General features: G+C 37.8%; 1 protein-coding gene across 2 annotated transcripts in view; it reads right to left on the bottom strand.

Annotated features, from left to right (window-relative positions):
• Positions 1–23,910, bottom strand: part of PTPRN2 (protein tyrosine phosphatase receptor type N2) — a 641,953-nt gene that overhangs the window by 242,227 nt on the left and 375,816 nt on the right. The window lies entirely within an intron of this gene.

Genomic DNA, 23,910 nt, shown 5'->3' with positions numbered 1-23,910 from the left:
CATATTGCACATTCCATCAAAGCTATTTTTTTATGGCCACAGTTTAAAGTCCTGTAATACTAATGGAGAACTGACAAACTCATCAGCAAAGAGGCATAATAAAAACAGCTATTCAAAAAAAAAAAAGAAAAAATACCTCAATAAAATCCCCCCAAACCAGTTAGCAACATATAAATCCATTTTTTAATCTTCCACTGAAACAAAAAGGGCTTCCAAACACACAAAAAATGAGGCCTTTAAATTAAATTCACTAGATGAAGGATATGCAAATTACCTGAAGAAGCGGAGCCCTATAATGTTCTCAAAATTCTGCAATAGCCTATTTAATTAGTATTTTAATTTATCAGAATAATTCTTTGCACTTGACAATTTATGCAGTATTCCATATAATTAAGCACGTAGCTACAGTGGAATAATTTTGCCTACTCTCTGTATACCGGTTATTTTAACCTGAAAGAAACTGTGGAAGTCTCTCCTGTGATCTAAATTACAATGGGGACAACTTAATGGCTTTGCTCTATTAGAGAGCATGACGAGGGTGTTACTGAGTGTTTAAGGACAGGAATTGTCACTGTTCAGTCTTCACTAACCTGAGGGAGGTCTGATGTGTTTTCTGAGGGCAAACGTTTATTTCCTTAAGCAAAATTATCTGTCAGTGGTGCAGTCAAGAATTTGAGTGTGTAGTTTTGGCAAGTTTAACCTCGGAGTCCATCAGTTATAAGAAGCAGCAGGTTATAGAGGGCTCCGAGCTGACCTGCAGTCTCATTACAGCACTTCTGGAAGAAGGAAACCCTGAGAAATATGGGGATTACAAAGGTTTGCTACAAATACGATGCCAATCACAACTGTGCCCTCCAGCTTACTCGTGGGAGCACACTCTGGCACAAGCAAGACGAGGGAAAGGGTTTCAGCAAGAGGCTTCCTCAGCCTGTCTCCCATGCTGCTGCAGGATTTACCTGCCCAAAGAAGAAATCGACCTTAAATATGAGAAGTCTTTGTGGGAAGATGATGCCACTCACAGGGAAACCTTGTTCTTCTGCTGTGTATCTGACTTTGAGGGTGTGTTGTATTTAATTAAATGCAGAGAAAAAGTACTTATGGGTATATGATTACCCTGACCTCTATTACCTGCCCATTTTAGAATAAGATAATTCATGCCCTAGACTCACTAAGTATATTGACTGGACCTCTAGTCAATAAAGAGATGGAGGGCAATTAATTCAGATTTATTGTAGGCTGTCAGATGAATTCTCCAACTGCTGTCTTTTTCCCATCAGCTTGTTGCAAAGCTCCTTTCATAGAGCCAAATTCAGAAGAATTTAATTTATTTTCCCCTCTGAGGAAGGGAAAGAGAAAAGCAGGAAGAGCAGCCCATGAAAACGCATCCTCATATTTTGGCTCTCTCCCTGCTGAGAAGAGCACAGTCCCAGAGAAAACCAGCTTTTGCACAGTCAGTGCACCTCCTGAAACTGCTGAGGCATTCACAGCACTAAATGAGAGTGGGACAGAGGAAAACCACACTGTTGACTCAGCGCCCTCTAAGCCTTTTCCCTATAAAACAACTCGATTTCACAGCAGTTTTTCCCACCTCATTCACTTTCCTCTGTTTTAGGTACTTAAAAAAGTATTTTAATGGACTCAGAATTAGATACTTGGGTACAACCATGTTCAGAAGTCTAGACTTTTTGGAATATAAGACAAGGTCTCCTTGTCTTTGTTTACAAAGGGTGGTGTCAGAGATTCTGTGCCCAGCCCTGGGAACTTCTTCCAGGGGCTACAGCCTTTGAATCTGTAACTCTGCCCTGGCAGGAGCAACAACAGATTGCAATTCAAAAACACAACATGGAGCATTCGAAACACATCAGTTGAAACCAAAGTGACTAACTCAAGATAAAGTGAGAAGAAGGGTGCCTTTACTAAATTTTTCAATGCAATCGTGAGGGACAAGTACCCAAGTTGTGGAAAAAGGTATTTTGTCTTCCAATCTTTACAGGGTGATGGCATGAGATAGTTGCTTCATGTGTAATTTCTAGTAAACTGGCAGCTAGGCCACGAATGGAAATGGTTGCAGAAAAGTCAAAGCTGCATCGCCGTGCTAGCAACAGCCTGCTAAATATTGTGTCATATTCAATTTTCAAGTCATTTTTCAAATGATTTTAATTAGATATTGTTTCAATCTCATGTGCATTAATTTAATTTCTGATATCAACATTTCAGCTTTCAATCTGTTCAGATGCAGCACCTTGCTGCCTGGAGTAATTTAAAATATTGTTTGCATCTCCAGCAATTTTGTGGGCACACATCCTTTGCAACATGGTCTAGCCAATAGAAACAGCAGATGGAAATTCAGACCATGCTCACTACTCCCTGTGCACCTTTGCATTCTCCCAGGTTTTGGTACAAGGCAGTTAAATCTCCATGCTCACAATCAAGGAATTTTCCATCTCTGTTTGTATTTAATTCTGTTAAAAAATACACACAAAATCCCTTTGTCAGGCAAATAGTAACACCTCATGTTTTCATAAGGGGAAATTTGGGCCATACTTGAATAGCTGTCAAGAGCTGTATATTTTTTTAAACTTATTCACCAAAACAATGCCACTTTTGCCAATCTAAACCATCTGTTTCTTACACCCATGGTCAGGTAATACTCAAGGATAGCACAGCAATGCCTTGATGCATTAGGACCTGAGGTAGGTATCTGTTTGCATAGATTAGGTATGTATTACGTTCTTTCTGCATGATGGTTTCCATTGATTTATTTCCACTTATTCAATAAATAACTTCTCCACTGTATGTTTTCCCTTCCCTTCCCTTTCCTTTAAAATGAGCACACTGCTATTCTAAAATCTGATATTTAAATTGTAGTAAAGGAGGTTGGGATACATGAAACTACTTTTTTTATTTCTCTGGGGGTTTTCTGCTTCATGGAGGGATCCACCTCTACAAACTTTGTTGTCTCAAGTAAAAAATCAGTCAAGGTTTCCTCCTTAGTCAAGAGAAGTAAATAGGTATTGCCAGATATTTAGTTATCCCATTCTGAGATGGGTATAATTTATTCATCATATATAAATATAGGCCTGGAAGGGCCTGCGTGTATTTTCAAAGTACAAACAAGTCCCATTTATATGAATTAGAACTGTAGAAATGAAAAAAAAAATCTATTCTAAATACTTCTATGCCCCACCCCAAGCTTCAGGAACCACCCATTATCAAAAATATTCTCCTAAATAGTGTAAGGAAATTTATGTCCATCAATAGAAGAGTTTTGAGTACTAACAACAAAAATAATCATGCTCTGGAAATGCATGTTTTAGAAATATAGAATATATTTCAAAGAATTCTTAACAGTGACAATTTTTAACACTATTGACCATTTTAACAGTGACAATTCAATGCTACACATTACTTGACAGAGTGCAGTGCATCTATGTGTAACAATTTGCTTGCATACTTAAAACACTTATCCATTATTTATAGCAAAAGTTGAAGCAATTCAGCCAGTGTTAACAGAAAATGAAAAAAAGAAGTGTCATTCCACTTTTCACATCAAAATTTGTTCACATAAATATTCTCTGAAAAGTTTCAGCTCTGTACAGAAAATTCAGATGAAACAACCTGCAGTATGTTGAGCTAAAAGTAGAGCAGAATATGTTCAAGTAAAGTGGTTTGACTACCAGTGCAAGTGCAGGCAATGCTTCTCTGCAAAGTTATTTCTGGAAGGATCACTAATGTCTAGATCAGCTTTTAACTGTCCCTCTCAAAGTCCCAGTTAGCTTAACATTGAGGTTCACCATCACTTGTTTAACCTTAACATTTAAAAAATAGAAGGCAAGATTTGTGGTCCCAGAGAATGGGTGGGTAAGAAGGACCTCCTGGACCTCCCTCAGCCCTTTCAGTGCAGACAAGTCTTTGCCTCCTCACCTTCATCACACTGTGAGAAGTAACGGTCCATGAAATAAGCTTGAGGCTACAGCTTCTTTCCTTCCCTTTTAAATAGACAGGTTTTCTGAATAACATTATAAAAGAACAGCTTTTCTGCCTTCTTTTATTTATAGTCGAGAATTCAACAGATTGCTTTAATTTTCTTGTGCTGAAAATACTACCAAAAAAAAAATCAAACAGATAATAGCAGTTACTCAGCTTTTCAAGTGTTGCTAGTATTCTAGTTTTGTATCTGCTTTTTGCTTCTATTTGAATATTCTCTCCTTCCACATACCTCATTTTGATCCCTCAGGATATCCATTGCATATCCTTTTTGTGTTTTATTATTTTTAAATAAGAACTATCTGTCTACTTTAAAAACATGAACTTTATGTAAGATCTTTTCCTTGTTCTTTTAATGCTTTAGAAAAAGAAAAATTATAATCTTCTGTCATCATCTCCATCTAATAGGAACAAAAATCACTTGCTTAGTTTCTAGGAATAGTAGTATCTAAACCACTTATTTTCCTCCTATACTCACTTTTCTAGATCTATTAACTAAAGTACTTTATAAGCAGAAAAAAACATTGAAGTGATCCAGATGTTGCTGCTTATGGTTGTAGCTTTCTAGAAATTTAGGAAACTCGATTACCTGGAACTTAAATGACTTTCTGTGGTCTCTTTAGAATAGTTGATGTGTCAATGGGGCAAGAGAAAGGACTAAGCCATTTCTCAAGAAGTCTACCAGCTACTTTTTCAATATATTCCATTATTCATTAACATAAAAGAAACTGGAGGACTCTGAAAAAGAAATCCAAGAACAGTTGTTGCACTTTTAAAGAAGCAATCCAGTCCTCCCTAGGGTCTCCCTGGAAAGTACACTGACCGTCTTTCATATTATAATATAAAATATTTTAAAATATCCATATTGACATCTAGTTAATCTTCACCTTTGTTATGCTCTACTTTTTTAGCATTCTTCTGCTTGCACCACCTTGAGTCTTCTCATATAAACAGCCTGAAATGTATGAATTATTCTTACTCTTATTTAAAATCTGTCAAATCTTTGGATGGACACCATAGTGTGTTTGCACTGGTTTATGAAAAATTTAAGGGACACTACCACTAATTCTCAGCATGCCAAACTGTTATTTTTAATAAATACACATTCAAGAACTGTCATTTTTTTTTCCCAGTCATTTCCTCAGTTAATAAAACAGCACCCTGTAGGTTCATTTCTTTAATGATCCAAAACACAACTCCGAGACACGTTATTTGTTATTCATCTGCAACTACACTTAATGTCATCCTCGTGGCACAAATGTAACAAGACTGAGTTGTGAAAACATTACCAATATTTCAACTGACTGGCTCACTAAATCATGAATAACACAGCTAATGCACCAGGTCATTCACTAACAAAATCTATTTGCTGTGCCTCAGAATAAAATGAAAATATTTATTACCAAGAATGACACTAGTAACAGGAGTCACAATAAAGCTTTCAGGTGAGAGTGAATAGGGACGATGTTAACTTGCCCTCACAACTGTTTCTCACAACAGTTTTTCATAATTCTGCTTTAATGAAAATTCTGAAGGCTACTTGACTACTTTTCAGTAGATTTCTGAAAAATCATGAAGAAGTAGAAGAATCAATGAAGCCTCTTTATAGTTCAGAAACAGAGGCACAATATTTTTTTAAGAATACAAGCTTTAATCAAGTAATAAAAAACCATTATGTTTATTCTCAGATGGGTGGAGTGCAAAACAGGGAATATAGATCCTTGCCTACAGAGATAACTTGGTTCTAAATGCATTTACAGAATTTGCATGTGCCTGTTTCTGCAGGTTTGCACATTTGAGGGAATGAGGAGCAGGATTTAACAGGAAAGATCTGAGTGAGTGATGGATGGCTACTTTGCAGATTCTGGCAGTGGGCAAAATATTATGATTATTACAACCTCACCTACAAATGGTTTTAACAGCCGGGACCACTGTGGCAAAGGCACTGTGCAAACATACAGCTAAAAGGTGCTTCCTGTGTAAAAAGCTTATGCCTACCAAACAAGCGGAGACAATAATTGGCTACAGAGAGGAGTACAGATAACAAGGAATTGGTATTAGGCAATAGAACAGCAGAATGCCAAAGCTGTATCCATCCACACAACATTCTTCCTCTTATTTTTTGGCATAGGAAGTGATGTGATCAGCTAAGCCTTATAAATCCTTTAAAAGCTGCAGCACTTTCACCGTTTCACTGTGAGGAGCAGAAGAGACTTATTGGCAGGATTTAAAGTAAGGAGAAATGGCAGGAAAGGACACTCTGATCAGCTCTCCCAGAAGTGCTGGAAGCAAAAGGCAAATCTTTCCTTTTCTGTAAGTGGTGTGACAGAGAGGTCTCTCCTCTGCAGAAGACTTAACCCAGCGCTTATTGGCATGAGTTTCGGGTGGCACCATCCCTCCTCTAACAACACTATGAAAACATTTTTTAGGGCATCCCTTCAAAGTGTAAGAAAGGCTTCCTGGCCTGTCCCACTTCCTGTGGTGCCAGTTCCCTCTGAGTAGGTTATAAATCCAATTATAAACCTCTCATTGGGCAAAATGTTGTTCAGTATCTCAGATATCTGTGCATTTTGTGGGAGAATCGTACATCCCAAAAGAAAAGTATTTTGTCAAGCTTGGTTTTTAAAAAGAAATCATAAGCAACTGCAGAAATATTAGAACTAAAGAAGACAGGTGAATTGACAGAGTGAGGGGCTGTGGACTAATACTGTGAATCAGGAATCTGCCCTGCTGGTAAAGTGTTCACTGTCCATCAAAATGCCAGCTACATACTCTTGTGAACAGCAACTTATCCTTTATTTTTGCAAAATGTGCATCATTTGCAAAAAATCTGCTGTTTAAACCAGTTAAGCCTGCCTGGTAAATTCTGACTGATGTAGTTTAGAGGGTGATCACAGGAGCAGTTCCACCAGCAGACACAAGACAGCAGCAACCTCTGTCAAGGGTATGATAACCTCTTTCATTGGCACTGATGCATTCAAAAGAGGCCATTGGTCCACAGCCTTTATAAGACTGTCAGACTTGTATGGATTATGCAATTTAACACAGAGAAATCATTACTGCATACAATTTTCAATAAATGTAAATGAAATGCCTACCCACTTTATGCATACATGGGCATGGGTCACTATTAGAGTGCCAGCAATTTCAAGGAATTTCTGCATGCTATTTTCTGAAAAAAATTAGCACAATAGCTTCCTTATAGAGTGAAAGTCTATGGGAGAGTTAAAAGCTCTGTGAAATGTTTTCTGACTTTTCTCTGACTGCTGTGTTTGTCAGGCACTCTCCTACCAAAACAGGCTGGAAAGTACCCACCCCTAAGGCAATGAAACAATCCTTGCAGCACTCTCCCCTCCCCTTCAGTGTGGCCACAGCACGAGCTTGTTTCCAGGGTTTTCCCTTCATGGAAATATATGGAAACTAGCCTTAAAAGAAATATTTGCTACTGAAAAAGAAAGGTGGCTATTACAAGGGCAGTACAGATAATGACTTCCTCAGGAAATAATTTTGTGTGAAAGTGGTTTGCATATTTCCTGACCCTCTTGCTTTTGTAGACTGCTGGATCCGTGACTGATTTCTAAAGGAGAGGATGCTCTTGTGAAAGCATTTTAAAATTCCTTTCTATATATATCATACATTAGAGCCCTGTACTGTACAAATACCTACATTAATCTACACATATACACATAACATGCATGTCTTAGTATAAGATACATACATATATCTTATTCCACCCACTACTCTTAAAAAATGAATACAGAACAGTAGTATAAACATAAATTAAGTATGAGGTATACATCTCCACCAATCAAGATTAATGTATATTATTATCCCTTGACCCCTTCCTAATGTTCCATTTTACCATGTTTCTAAAATATTTATACCATACAGGGTGTTAAATTATAGCAATTAAGACCATAGTATGGTTTTATTAATATTTCATCAAGAATGTTTCATAATTGGAATTTCCCTGGTGCCCTTCTGTTGCTTTGCAGAACACTGTGGGGATGAAGGGCGTTTCTGTCTTGTTCTTCTTCATCTTTGCAGAACTTTAGCAGCATTTTGCTTTATTTAGCCATATGCAGTGTTTTGCAGCTACTGCTTTTTTTGCCTAGTGGCTGCCTCATGTAACAGTTTCAGGTTTGTTATTGCCAGTTCTGGCTCTCCAGCAAAACAAAAGCATCAGAAAAACAGAGACAGTCCAGAGAAGGGGCACTAAAGGGACTGGAACATGAATTCAAGGAGAGGCTGAGACCAATGGGTTTGTTTAGTCTTGGGAAGAGAAGACTAAATGGAAATTTTCCTGCTGCTGACTGCTCCTTGGGCAGGATTATAAATAAGTTGGAACCGGACTTTTGCAGAGACTCATATCAAAAGGACTTGAGCAAAATTCCTACAGTGGAAAGTCTGGTTGGACAGAAGGAGAAAAATATTTTCTTAGTGAATAAGTGATGACTGAGCACTGGGACAGGCTGCCCTGAGAGGCTGTAGAATTCATTGACATTTCCACAATTTAAGTGGAGCAGGGCCTCAAGAAGACAGATTTCAGACTGGTTGTTTGGACCCATTGGCTTCCAGAGGTCCCTTCCGACTTAAATTTTTCTGTGATTATAAATAAATGTATAACACCTGTAAAGAGTGATTCTTCACAAGAAACTGTATAATTCCATCCTGACATTTCTGAAGTACTGATAAACCCTTCCTTGAAATAGGTTCTGCATCTTTTTATGAGGAAAGACTGCTGTCCTCAAAAGTACCATCATCTCATCAGACTTGGGATCAGCAAAGTGGTTTTATTTCTGGATCAGTTTGTTCTTATGCAGCCAGGCACTTTAAGACATGTTCAGCTGATGAATCATGACCCAAAAGCACTGGAGTGAAGTGAAGAAGAGAAACAGAAAAAATTGGGAAAATGCAAAACCAACTAACTTTTGGGGTTTATTGCTTAGATTTTGGGGCACGCAAATCTTCATGGTCATCTCAGCAGAGCTGAACTATGTTATGACAGCAAAACTGGAGACATTGAAAAGATTAAAAATCAGAACACTGTATGAATAATGAAAAAATAAAAGGTTTTTTTAGAGAAAAGAAAGACCTCTTCTTGAAGCAGTGTAGTGTCACTCCACAAATGGGACATGGTTTAAAGGATGTGAGTGAGTTTTACAAGAGCCAAAGTACAAGAGAGACAGACACCAAGGGAGAGGTGGAAGAGAGATGGACCCATGGAAACAAAGAGGGATGGGGGTAAAGAAAAAACTACCCAGGACTTCAGATTAGGTTTAGCTACTCCCTACATATTGCAATCTGTAATTCAAAGGTGGTTTCATAATACAGTTTTAGATATCTGAAAATCAGCCATTCAGTAAAAGTTTCTTGCCTAGTTCCCTTACAGCTGACAGAGAGGCACTTCCAGAATGTCAACAGCAATAGAATGTCACCATCCATTTGATGTGCATTTATGATACCCCCAAAAGCAGTTGGGAGATTTCAGCAAAGACTCCAGGAACTGATTTGCATGATACAGAAATAGGTAGGTGATCTTTTAAAGAAGGGGGAATACCAAATTAACAGGTAAAAAATCAAGATGGAAAGAATGAGATGTCTCTGCAGAACGCAGTCACAGTCACCCAGACTATAACATGAAGGGTAAAATTTTGCAGTGGTTATTTCCCACAGTTCTGGGAGTACAGTTTTAAACTCAAAAGTAATTTTAGTTTTTTTCCTAAAAAACCCAACAATATTTTTTTCTGCATCTACATATTTTAATATTTTATACATTCTAGAATATAATATAGTAGTGGGTAATACTAACATAGAGGGATAAGATTGACTCAGAAAAATTCAAAGTAAGAGAATAGAAGAATTAAAATGACAGTGGTAAAATATTTCATTAATTTTAAAATGTCAAGAGTGGGTTTTATTAAGTATAGGTTACAGCAACTTTCTTGTTTTCTGATTCATTAAATTGCTTTTTTTGTACTGCAGTTATGTTGCACTAAGTACTTTAATATATGAATAATTTCATTCAGTAGTCACAGCCTGTCTTCAAAATAATGGAATGTTAAAGTTGTTTATATTTCCTTTTGGAAAAAAAATCAGAATTATGTGTACTATAAGAATCAATTGTGAGTAATTTTTGGTAAGACATACAAAAAACTTCTTACCCCATAAAATTTGCTGAACAGACAAATTACCAGCAGGAACAAGTGTGATCAGAGTTGTGCTGAAAGGACTTTGTTGTCCTGGGAATTCCTATAAATGGAGGAACCATCAAAAGAGCAGTTCTCTATATTACATTGTCACATAGCAAGAAGAGTTGATGCTCCTTCAGGTAACACTGTGCCAAATATAAAAAATGAGTCATTTCAAGCAGTTAGCTTCATCAAAGATTGAGTGAGAAGCTGAACATCCTTCTGCCTTACAAGAGGAGCTGGGAAGGAGAAAGCAGGCTTGTTTTTCACGCATAGGATGGGTGAGGAAATGACTGCAGATTATTAACAGGTTGCTACATCTCTTGCTTTTGATGGCCAACTTAATTAGATGTTCTGTAATTTTGTGTCTGGACAATTCCTTGGGTCAAGTTAGGAAGGCAATTCCTATGAAGATTCATCTATAACAGATAAAAGCACGAAGGTCTTGTAAAACAGAGATATATGTAGAATGTAATTATATGCAGAGTGTATGTGTTTTGTTTGTATGATCTATGATGCTGGAATAGGACTTGCATATATTTGAATATTCATTAGATCTTCAATATTTTGTGAAACAAAATGCAACAAAGGACGGACTAGAAACAGAGATAACAGGGAGAAGATGCATCTTTTTCATTTTCCTAATTTCACACTGTATAATGATCTACCCATCTATTTTAAAATACCAACAAGATATTTGATATTATAAATAACATTAATAGACATTAATAACGCATTATAATCTTGCATTGAATTACAATCTTTAAATTAAATCCAAATATATTAATACTTAAACAATAATTAATAAAAATTAATTTTTAAATAGAGCACTGCATTACTTGGTGGGAATTATATTAGTAGTTAAAATACTTTAAAGACATAAGCCTATCTAAATCAAATTACAGCCACTGCTGACAATTCATTAAAAAGAATCAAAAAATACCACTTATTTGGTAATTGTAACATATAAATACAATTCTATTACCATATGCATCATAGTATGGCATCTACCTTGTTCTTTTAAACTATCATACTATTACTTGTACAATTTTGTTATGTACCTAAGATACACTGTGCCACATTTTAAACTTATTTCAACAGCAGTATCATTAAAGGAAAATAACAATTTTATAAAGCCTAATATATCTGAAGGGAAAAGCACTCAGAGTGTCTAAATATGTTTTCCATGCACAGTTTGAACTGCAGTTGTTCAAAGTGAAGTGTCGCCTTTGGTGTGGAACATGAAGTGCTTGGGATAGAAGAGCAGAGCGGCATCAAAGAAGGACCCACCATCTGATGCCACAGAATGCATGTATTGATTTCATGTTTTGAAAGGCTTCCTTTACCTTGAATATTTAGCAGATCCAATGAAAGTCTGAACTGACCCCAATGAATTTAAATCCTGCTTTAACTAAGATATAGTATTTGAGAAGGACATTCAAGTTATTCTGTTATTGCACTTGTTATCAACAAACAGAGTAGTAATTCAGAGACTGATATATGACACACTAGGCTTTTGGACCAGAGAGATTACAAAAACTACAAATATTACTTGTATTTACAATTGTCAGTAGACTGTGAAGAAGAAAGTACTTTGAAATATCCTTTATAAAGTAGGCAGAGGCTTCCTTTTTTAACATTAATTAAGTTAAAATATTTAAATAGCCTGTTTTTCCTACCACTTAATATTATACAAAGTGTTTTCAGCCTTCAACAAGTCACAAAGCAACTAAATTGACTAATGGATTTAACTTTTGCATTAGGTCTTTTTCACACTTGCAGGTTTTAATTTTATTCACTGTTTGGTTTAATTACTAATTAATATTGACTTTCAAAGGACCAGGATCATTATTTTACTTGTGGCAAAATCAAGAGACTCTTGTCATATTCAAGGTGCTGATCCCATTTTAAACCTGGGTGCTAGATAATAGCACATGTGAAGATGCTCCCAGCATGGGAGGAAACATTGCACATATGTTAAAGAAATTTCTTTTGAGAACTAGAGAAAGTGGTTCTAAGAAAAGTGAAAATAAAACAAGTAGATACCTATCTTTTACTTCCATTATTAACTTTTGCTTCAAGTATATTTTAAAATACCTTTTTCTAATGAAAACCATATTTGCCACTGTTCGTATATTTAGCATCTGATCCACAGACAGCCAGGCTGCCTGGCAAAGTCTAGAGCTCATACTTGAGGGAGCCTAAGATGTTGCTAATAAAAGTTGCAGCTGGTACTCCTTTCACAGAAATTACCACTGTAGAGAAGAATACGTGTTTGTGTGAGGGCTGCCAAGGTGAAATGCTGCATCTTGGCAGGCTCTGCCCTCCCTGGGCCTGGCAGTGATAGGGGATGGCTGGACACATGCCCCAATCTGCTGAGCTGCCATGGTAATGATAGCCCTTGGCAACATGAAGGAGTAGGAGCCCTACACAACATTTCCCATTTTGCAGCTAAAGCTATCAGAGCATGTCTGCCTCAGTCCCATAGCTGAAGCCATCCCTGTGCATCCCTGCATCTAAATACAGCCCAATTAATCTCACTTTATTAAGAATTCAACTCTGAAAAAAGAGTATTTTCCCTACTGAACTTGCATTTTTTTTCCTGTTTTGCAGTTTAATTTGACCACTCATGAACTAGGCATAGTGTTGGTTACTTGGCTGATGAGAGCAAAGGTATCTGAACAATTTTTTGGTTGTAATCATAGCATAAAATATAAATACAAATTCATACGAAATTATTTTATATGTTTGTAAGTTGTCTCCAACAGTTTGGTCTTATGGCTTTGTTAGACTTAATTTGAAGAATAGTTTTCTGTGCATAATTCTTAGGTCATAATTCAGAAGTTCATCAAGGACTGAAACTTGGTGTGAGGTCCTAACTTCCTCACTGATTTCATTGCTCTCCTCCATATGGGTGCTGTCAAATGGGAACTGTATCCTGTTGATTTTATAGGGTCACATTTTCACAGACAGTCAGTTTGAGTCACTCAAAATATAACTGCTGTGCATCAGTTTCACTTAGACAAAAGTCCCACCAAGCTACTTCTGTTTTGTGATTGGAAAGAGATTGCATAATATGGACACATCCCCTTTATACAGCAATACCCGTGTCAGTAAGACTTTGTCTTCCATATCAGACAGGAAAGTTGTGAAACAGTGAGATAAAAGTGATCTACTTGGTGTCACCAAGCAGCCTACTGCCATAAACAGAACCCCTCAGTGTCCTGTCAGCAGTGAACAAATACGATATTTTTAAAAATACTCATAATTTAATGTGTCCACCCCAGCCTGGAAATTGTAGTCAAGTACTACCATGGAGGGGTTCAGGATAAAAAGAAATAAGTGAAAGCAAAATAAAATAAAATTATAGAGCTAAATAAATCAACTGGGCTAAATACTGTCTTTTTTTTTTTTTTTTTTTTTTTTTTTTTTTTTTTTTTACCCCCAGCTAGCTGCCTTTTTCCAAAGAAAAGTATGGAAATTTCTTCTGGGAAAAGAAGAAACCACCCTTTGGGAAAGCAGCAGCAATCAGTACACAACAATATAGATTAACTCAAAGGTTTGTTATTATAAACACATCTAGCAATTCATTGTACTTTGGGTCCATTTAAAAATGAGCTGATAAAGCAACATTATTCCTTAGATTGATAACCAGCTTACTGGATTTCAGAGAGGTCAGAGGCTTCCTTGTTTATTTAGCTGAGTAGTCTTTTAGCTCTCTGATCTCCTCAGTCTGTCGTTATTATTACTCTTCCTTGAGTTCTGCTTTTCAAATACCTTGTCTCCAGCTCACTTTGCATTTCCTATTCAGCAATTTAACCCTACAGACAGTTTATAAAACAAGATAAAATTCCATAAATTAGGCGTCCATGGGTGCCTGTGCCCTATATCTTTGTCAAGGATGATCACAATCAAATGCTTGTTTCTCGAGACAGCCTGTCAGTGAGCACAATTACAGGTTTTCAACTTGCCCTGCCATAGCACAAGGCAGAAGGCTCTTGTAGCGAGAGAAATAGCTTCATACCATTCTTCACCTGTCTCTTTTCTGTCTATCTTCTTATTTCTATTTAGTTTCTTTACAGATTGTCATTAATACTCTTTTGAGAAAGTAAAACTTTATTAAATATGCAATATTATATGTTCATATTTCTTTGTGGGTACAGTTATTTCAGAGACAGTGTAAAAAACTGGAGTGTGATGCAAACATAGCTAAGGTGGGGGTAACCCAGGGAGTTTGGCAGTTCTGCCATGTCACCACAACAGTGTGGAGGCCAATGAGAGGCACTGGTCCAAGGTGGCACAGCTAAACTGTGAGCTGTGAGCAGCACCCCCAGTAGTGTAAACCCTCCGAAACCCTGACATCCTTGGGATCCTTTATTTTTTGGTCTGAAGGAAAAATCCTGACATCGTAGTGTTTAGTGCAGAAATTTTGCCATGGACTTCACTGAAATCAAAACCTACAAAATACATCGGTGTGGTTTTTTGTTTTGTTATTGGTTTTGTTTTGTTTTTTTTTTTCAGGAAGACATGCTAAGGACTGACAATGTGACTTTCAACTCTGACTACTGGCCTTTGGACAGTAGGAATAGTGTATTCAGAAATATCTTTCCTGTGAGTAGTGACAGTTTTTAGATTAACACTGTGGACTATTCATCATCTGAACAGGACCTATTACAACAAACTCCAAATTGTGCTCTGTTGAGCAAGGAAAGATGACGATGATATAATAAAAGCCTGTATATGTCTTGTGGTTTAGGAATGGTACTTCCCAATTTATGCTCCCACTGAAATCACACTGCCATATGTTTATAGAATCATAGAATCAGCTGGGTTGGAAGGGACCTCAGAGATCATCAAGTCCAACCCTTGATCCACTACCGCTGCGGTTACTAGACCATGGCACTAAGTGCCACATCCAGTCTCTTTTTAAAGATCTCCAGGGATGGAGAATCCACTACTTCCCTGGGCAGCCCATTCCAATGTCTGTTTACTCCCTTTCCTCCCCCTGCCCCTTCCTTCTGCGGCAGGATAGAGAGGAGAATTGGAGGCAAAAAAGGTAAAGATCACAGGTTGAGATAAGAACAATTTACTGGAAACAGCAATGAGGTAAGAAAAAATGAACGGTAACAGCAACAATACTAATTACAAAAGCGTACAAAACAGAGAAAGAGTGAATCACATGAAAAATTCTCAACATGGAGCTCAACTGGACCCATCTGCAGCCACACCACCTTGACAGCTCTGAGAGAAAATGAGTACATATTTAAAACATACATCCTAAAGTGAGCCTTGGAACACTGTCAAAAGGAAAAAGTAGGATAAAGCTGCATTGGGCTTTTTGTCTTTTCCTTTTTAACTTCTCTAGGAACTGTGAAATATTAGGAAATTCTGCCATGGTCTGAGGGCTTTCCTATGCCTCAGAGCCTCCTCCAGGATGCTTCTGTCTTGGAGCACCACCTGAAGTACCTACATCACATCATACTTTGCTCCTATCCCTGACGTGTCTCTCTCATCAGCCTCACCCTTATAAGCTCCCTAAGGAGTCCTTACTGGCCAGGCTTGAAGTCTCCTGTTGGAGTCACAGTGCCAAAAGTCCCTAAGTACATCTGCGTTTTTAAGACCCCTTTACTTCCCTCTGTGCATGCAGCAAAGAATTCAACATTCCAGTAAGTCTCCCACCTTTATTTTCTATCTCTTTCTTAAAGGAAGCAGATTTGTTATCTCAAATGTGAGCCAGCATCAGGACTGCCAGGCAATGAGCTGACACAGTAGTACATCTCAGTCATGAATTCCAATGCTGGCTCCTGGCTGTCACGTTTTCTGCTTTTCTAGCAAATATTGCCAGTTGCACAAATGTTATTCCACTCATAACAGGCCTCCAGGCAGATTACAAACCATTAATTAATTCCCTTTGATTCCAACAATTCCGGCAAGTTTTCACCTTTGTACTAATACACTCATTGAGACTGAAATGTCTGAACCTAAATTCATGGATGCTACGGGAGATCATGTCAAAAGTCTTGTTTAGGTCAAAGTAGATAACTGTTCTCTGCTTATCTACAGAACTTGTCATTTCATTGCAGAAGGCAACGAGGTTGGTCAGACGTGGTTAGCCCTTGATTAATTCATGCTGGCTAGTCCCAGTCATCATCTTGTCCTTCACGTGCCCAGTAATAGCTTTCAAGAGAACACGCTCCATAATTTTCTCAGGGATCAAAGTGAATCTGACCAGGCTCTAGTTTCCTGGAGAATTCCTTCTTGCTTTTTCTGAAGATGTGTGCAAGCTTGGCTTTTCTGCAGCCTTAAACCTCAGTTTTGATAATTTTCAAAGAAGATAGAGTGGGTTTTATGTGATATCAACTGCCTTTGGGAACATCCTTGTATGCATCTGTCTTGACCATGGACTTTCCTGTGTCAAGATTTCTTAAGAGATCTTTGACGCAACTGTTCTCTAGTCACAGTTTGTAGTTCATCTCCTTGAAAACTCTCTCTGTGTATATTGGCTTGGGAGCCCTTTTTTTGCTGCAAGTCACAATGATAATACTGAGCAGTTCTACCTATTCTGCATTTGCCTATTTTTATCACTTGCCCCATTCAGAAGTGGGCCCATGTCTTCCTCTTTTTTTTCCCTTTTACTTCTAATGCAGTGGTAGAAGCTTTCTTGTCAGACTGTCCTTCCTGTATACACCCTTTTTGCACTGGAAATCAGTCCTTACTTCCCAAGCCAGTTTCCTGGTACATCTCATTTTCCAGAGTACCAGGAAAGATCATTCTTGTGCTTTCTGTCCCCAGGCACCTGCCAGCTCTCCTGACCTATTTTTTCCTTTAGAATTGCCTTTCACAAGATCTTGCCTACCAGTTTCCTGAAAAACCAAAGCCTCATCTCCTGAAGTCTAGGACCTGGTACTTGTCTTCCTCATTCCCCTCAGAATCTTGAACACACTTATTCCATGGTCACTAGTTAGCATGCATTTAGTAAAATTATATATATTGATATGAGCACAGAAAAATGATTTAACTCATTCTAATGGATTTCCACGTTTCCTTCTACATTAAGTGTGTTGGGACTGCATTGGGGGAATCATGAGCCTAGGAAGAACCATGAGGTTCTAACATCAGGTTCCCTATGTAACTTACCTACATTGTACAAGGGTACTGGTCTTGGATAGTCTCCTGTTGCCTTGAAAACACCCTGCTTGTGAACATATTCCTTAACTCTGACTGCACTCCCTCTTTGGTTCAAAGTTCTGGCTCATTAATTGCAGTAGTGCATACCTTGGCACCACATGGTGTCATTTACCATTTCTGCCAGGTGTTTGCTTTTAAATCATAGCAGCTGCACAGCTATAAATTAATTAAATGTGGGACAGGAGAGAATCAAATCAATGCTATCAAGACTAGGGGTGTCTACACTTTGGAAAAACTGTTTCTTCCTGGTGAGGCTGAATCCATCCAGAATTGCAGGCTGTTTTACTGTTTCACAGCATTTTCCCATCTTGCCTTTCTAAATAGCTTTAAATAAATGTTTGTAGTTCATTATATTTGGGGTATCATGGACTTCATTCTTTCTAATTTAGAGTTATTTCTTGTGAGGATTTTAAGACTTTTTTTTTACATGCAGCATCCTCTAAATTAATCCAGGAAAATGACCCAAAGAAAGCAAAGGCAACAATGTCTGAGGCCTCAGAGATCTTGTGGTCTTACAGCATTATATCATCTCACAGCATTTCAAAGTCTTCAAACAAATATTCAGTCTGTCTGAAAAATCACTCGGTTTTCAGGAACCAAAGCTCCAGGGTTTTTGATCTCAACTCTTTAAGTCTTTCCTTAATCTTAAAGGCTTTAGATTCAGTAACTCCTTCTCTGTTGATAGACCTTATTACTAGAACATGCAGGGTCAGAATCTGAGACGACTTCTCATTCTGAATAACTCTATCTGCTTATTTATTTATTATAACTACTATTTTTTTTTCTTCTGAGGACATCAAGGAACTGCAAAAGTATTACTCCTTTGGTCTTTCATTACTTGAAGCTTGCCAAGAGGTCATTAAAGTATTTCAAATTAATAAATGTATCATTAAAGCTATCAGTATGTGACCCTTGATGTTCTTGCAGTTCCCATAGCCTTTTCATTACACAGGAGTAAACACTTTGAGAACTGTTGTATAACGAGCTGCTCACAAAAGAGGGTAAATCACCTTAAAACCAATATTTTTTTATTTAAAAGAGCCTGTAAAATAAACAGGTGGGAATTCTGTGTATCTCCAGAATGGAAGGCAGTAATAGTTCTGGAGGAAACTATATGGGCCCCTCCCTACAGATCAAGCAGGAATTTGTTCCATGCTTATCTTCTGCTTTTCCTTTACTTTGTAAACACCAGTCCCCTTCAGAACCTCTTTCTACCCCACAGTCCTCCTGACTGATGAATCTGATCCTCGATGGATGAGTCGAGGGGGGGGGGGGGGAAGTGAAAGGCCCAAAGCTGCAAACGAAGGTAGCACGAGGTAGGTTTGGGAAAGGAGAATCTTTGCTAGTGATTTGAGGTATATAAGAAGAGGAATTTTCCAAGGAAGTCCATAGACATTTCTTTACAGTCCTGGGGTGGAATTCAGGTAATAAGCATTAAGATAAGTTCAAGAAAAAACCCCAAAACCCTCTAGGTGAGATCTGTCAGATTGTGGAACAGTCTCCTGCTGGAAGTAGGGAGAGCAGAATGGTTTGAGTTATATCATTCAAATGCTTCACGTGGAATCATATTTACATTGTCACCAGCATGCATTTCCATTAAAAAATATTGCTGATATATATGTTTGTGAAGCACTCTACATTTAGAAAAACAAAAGTTAATATTCACTTTATCACCTGTCCTATGTTTCTTGTTATTATTTTCTTACTAGTGGGAACAGATAATTGCTTTTTTTTTAATTTGGGATTTTTTTTATTATTTATATTATTTCTTTTTATTTTGTACAGGTGGAAAACAGAAGAATAAGAAAATGCATTGTGTTTATAATGTTGTAGAACTTTGGAGGTGGGTGTTTTTTTTCCTTCAGAGAGTGAAGATCAGAATGAAATTGTCTTCAGCAATTTGAATGTTTTATTTTTCCTGAATGGAAGAACACCTAAAGTGTTGAGGTTTAATTTGGTGCAGAATATGCAGTGTTACATTACCTCGAATATACTTCTCAAGGAACTATTCTCCTCTTAGAGCAGATGTGAAGGCACTAATGACAACAGAAATTACACATTTGCCATAGGAAACTGGCGGATGGTTCTTGTCCTGATACGGCCATTTTGCTACATTGGTATTTCAAACACTCCATCTCCTTTACTAACTGCAAGGATATTCCATAAAAACAATTTTTACTCAACAAAGGCACACAGATATTTATCATTGTTGCATACAAATGCCTACACTTTGGTAGCATCATTCCTGAGTGAAAAAACGCCTATATGCATATACAAAAGGATACTTCATATAAAATTGGACTGAAAATCAGCAGGTCCTTCGGAGCATGTAACTGCTTGAACAGGAATGTATCATCCCCAGTGTGCAACCCCTGGACATCTCAGAGGCCTTTGGTGAAGCAGAAGCATCCCAGCAGAGCTCAGCTCAGCTCTGCCAGCCTGGCTCCCCAGGGCTGCTCAAGGGCCCCAGCAGTGGGGTGTTGGTAGCTGGTAGCCCAGATGACTTTTCATAGCAAATTTGGCAGTGAGCAGAGATATACGAGGTATCCTTGAACAGGCTACACTGTGTAGCAGAACCGTTTAACCTGGCACTTTGCCTGGGCTAATTAGTCCTGCAGAGAAAATGGGCAAATCAGTTCATAACACCGTAATGTAACCAACCTGCTCCTTGAACCTGAACGGGCTCACTTAAATGCTATCTTAGGCTTCTGTTCTGGGTGTGTCAGTTGTGAGGCATTACTTAGTGATGTATCCAAAGTAATCAGCACACAGACCAGGGGGCAAAGGAAAGGAGCTAATGGGAATGCACTGAAAGTGAAAAACTAATTTTCTATTTTGTTTAGTCTCTAAAAAATTTCGTTCTCTCTGAATAGATTCCTCTTGGCAGGACGACCTTATTTTCAAGTCTTAGGGTTATATGAAGGCAAAGTAGCGCAATAAGTTCTATGAATATATATCATAGGCATGTAAATTATTTATCCCAGAAAACCACTATTCTGAAAATAACCATAGGTCATACATTTTCAGGTACATGACTCTGGCCTGAGCACCACTGCTAGTTTTTCTAGGCTTATAATGTTGCATTTTTCAAATTTACACAGAAATCTGGCCAACAAATGGAGAGAAATACTGTAGAAATGGAATAAAAATCAGAGATCTCTTTTAGCTAATTCACCTTCTATCAATGTGACTTAATTGTATTATAAGAGAATAGGGTGGACATAAATGATTTTGAAATCATAGTGAGGCAAATGATGGAAATATATTTCCACTTTACAGTTCAAAAATACAGTTATAATGCAAATGTTATCTCTAGTTCTAAAATTATAGAAGGGAAGATGTGCTAAAAGTGCATTTCTCGGACATAACCTTAACTATCTAAAATGCTGCGTGATACTCCTGGGAGTATTCCACTCCATGGAATTGGAGATAGCTGTGAATGGTAAAGTTGTCCTGCTCTGATCTTATGTAAAATCATCCCAGAAATTCTTTGCTTTCCATATGTGTTTGCCATGATCACTATTTATTCCTTTCAAAAAAAGTGTTGGAACTTGTAAGATTCTTTTATTTAACTTAACATTTGATTCATAGCCACAGAAAATCATCAACTCTGAACACTGGGTTGCTGAGAACTTTGTAAGAAAAAGGTGACTCACCATATGACAAAATTATTATTTCTTACTGTTTATTTGTTATCTGTTCATTATTTTAGAAATCCCACTAGTCTGCTAACTTGTCCATGTTTTTTAGTTATGCAGATGAAACATATCTTGCACAGATCAGGTCCTAAATGCTTTCATAACTTTACTGCTCCTACTTCAACTCAAAATGCAACAAATTGCTTGTCACAGTATTTAATCTGTTCACAATCTTTAACTCCTCGCTTCAAAGAATGTTCTAGTATGAAAATATCAAAGCTGTGGATCTCTAAATGCTTTCCCAAAGACAAGGCTTTACACCTCAAACAGTACTTTCAATTACTAGCAGTAGCATGCATGCACACTTACTAGTACCAATGTGTAGTGCTTCTCAAACTCAGATGAAGATGCAAATGCCAAAAGAACTGGCTAATCAGAGATTAGGGCTTTTCATGGATCACCTTTGATTCAAGCTCTTGCATGAGTTATGTTTGATACTACCTTAGCCCTGAGCAGAGGATGTGTGGAGTGGCAGAAGGAGAAGCCTTGCAGTGATCAGGGCAAGCACGTTTATGTCCTGATTGCAAGGAGCTGGACATAAAGAGACCACATGTGAAGACTGGCCCTAACTAATAATTAAGGCTAACATTTTAAACTCAGATATTCTTTACTGACTTTCACTCTTTTTTTAGAGAAAAGATATTGTCATCACCATCTATTTCTATTTCATTTAGACCCAACACCCTGTTGTGCCAAGTTATGCAAAGACCAAAAAAAATCCCTAAGTAGAAAAGCTACACTGAGTATTCATGATAAATCGCTGTTCAAAAGTTGGGTGTTCAAGCCCACACTTTATCATCTGTATAAAGACAGATGTAAATCTAGAAGGAAAAGCTCTGAAACATCCTGGACACCTATCAGAAAGTAATACAAACAGAGCTATCTACCTCTCTGTACTGAGTACAAGTGTATATAAAGTGCCTAACTTTTGATGTGTAGATTACAGCAGATAAATGCACTCTACACTGTGAAAGAAAAAAGTGACTTAGAAGAATGGAGCAGAGTACAATCAAATATATGCATCATTATTTTTTATTACTATAAAAGAAGAATTGTAAACACCATCTATATTCATCTGTCCCCAACCTGCCCATTGGTAAGTGATTTATGTTGACACGTATTATAAGACAAGATTTGTAAAAGAAAGCAACAGCTTTAATTCAATAAATGACATAGTTTACTTGGCTTTTTTCCAGCTATAAGAGTGGATCCAAAAAAAGTATTTTCATCATTAAAATCTTTCCTCCTCTCATATCCCTAAGGATCAGACCTATGAAAATATTACCACACAGAGGAGATGTGTGATGGCAGAAAAGTCACTTGAAGAAGAAAATACTGGCTATCAGGGCAGTTCTAGGAGCCCCAAGTCTCAATTTAGTTAAGGAAAAGAGTTATTATTTTTATAAAAAAATAGAAAATTATAAAATCAGAGTCATTACATAGTGTACTTATTCCAATAACAGGTCAGGATAAATACTGGTTATACAAACCTGTGAGGATGATTTGCATTCTAGCACATGCACACGGTAAATTAGAGATTGGGGTGCTATCAAACACAAACTCCTAAGAGGAATCATTGCATTTGCTGATCCTCATCAAGTATTCAATCAGTGCAGAGTTCAAATTGAGCCAAGTCTTAACGCAGAAATATATTGTAAGTCCATTACAGAAACGGCTCAAGCGAAGGTTGGCCTTCTGGGAGTTGCACCTCTAGTCATCACGGCAATCTCAGCTGGAATCAGAGTTAAGCAGACAAATCATAACATCCACTCTGAATAGTCATGCACCACTTCCCTATCTCTGCGATCAACTGAGCAATCCCTTCTGTGTTCCTTCCTATGGGACAAGTAAAAAAGTGCGCTCCTGCATGCCCTTGTAACAACCTGCATTTGTTAGAACTGCAGAGTTCAATAAGCTTCAGTGCAGATGAAAAAGCCAATAAAAATACTGATTAAAGTGAAAGAAATGGCTTTGCCAGTAAAGCACACTGGAGAACCAGCACTTCAGTTCTTGTGTGCTGATTGCCACATGTCCGATAGGATCGTGCTTCATCTTCGGCTTCTTTATTGCAAAACCGTAGAGAAAGGATGAGAGAAAACAGCTGGGACTATGGTAAGAAATCTAATATGTAAGAAAAGCTGGAGCACAAAATCAAAACTAGTGACATTCAGAACAAACTCTCTGAACCTGCTTTAAAGGGAAGGTACTGGGCTGTGGGCTTTTTTGAATCCCAGTGGAAACTGAAAAGAAGACAGAAGACACATTCATTTGTTTGAGAACAGAAGGATGTTTGTGGAAAATGGAGAGGACAACAAAAAGGTCCTTCAGCATTTCCTGGAGAGGGAGTAAAGTTAGGAGCCTGGAATAGCAGTGATCAGTGATGTTGTGGGAATTGCTTACAGGGACCAGAAGCAGCAGTGGTGGCTGTGCTGTGCTGGTTGCTGGTGGCCCATGGGACACCTCCATTGCTGACACCTGGCTTCCATGTACCTCTTTTTCAGTGGCTTGCACTAGTTGTGCTGAGAAGTACTTTCTGTGCTCTCCAATGGGTTATACATCTTTATGCTTCATCCCCTGACTTCACATCCTAGGGATGACAATCCGCACAGAACTCTAAAGCAGATAAATGTGAAAAAAAAGTTACCATATAAGGTTTGGAGAAGAGTTTTTTCCACAGTGTGAAGTTAAAAGAGGTTCCAGGTGAGAGGAAGCCAGCTGCGGCTTCCAGGATAAAAAGGCAGCCATTTGAACCTAATTTGATATTTTAATTCCAGCAGCCTAAAAAGCCTTCAGTTAACTACAGGCCAAGTGATACTCAGCAGAAGAAAATTAAAAAAAAAAATGTA

The sequence above is a fragment of the Pseudopipra pipra genome, chromosome 1 (genome assembly GCF_036250125.1).
Source record: "Pseudopipra pipra isolate bDixPip1 chromosome 1, bDixPip1.hap1, whole genome shotgun sequence".
NCBI lineage: Eukaryota > Metazoa > Chordata > Aves > Passeriformes > Pipridae > Pseudopipra > Pseudopipra pipra.
This window is presented reverse-complemented; position numbering and strand designations above follow the sequence as displayed.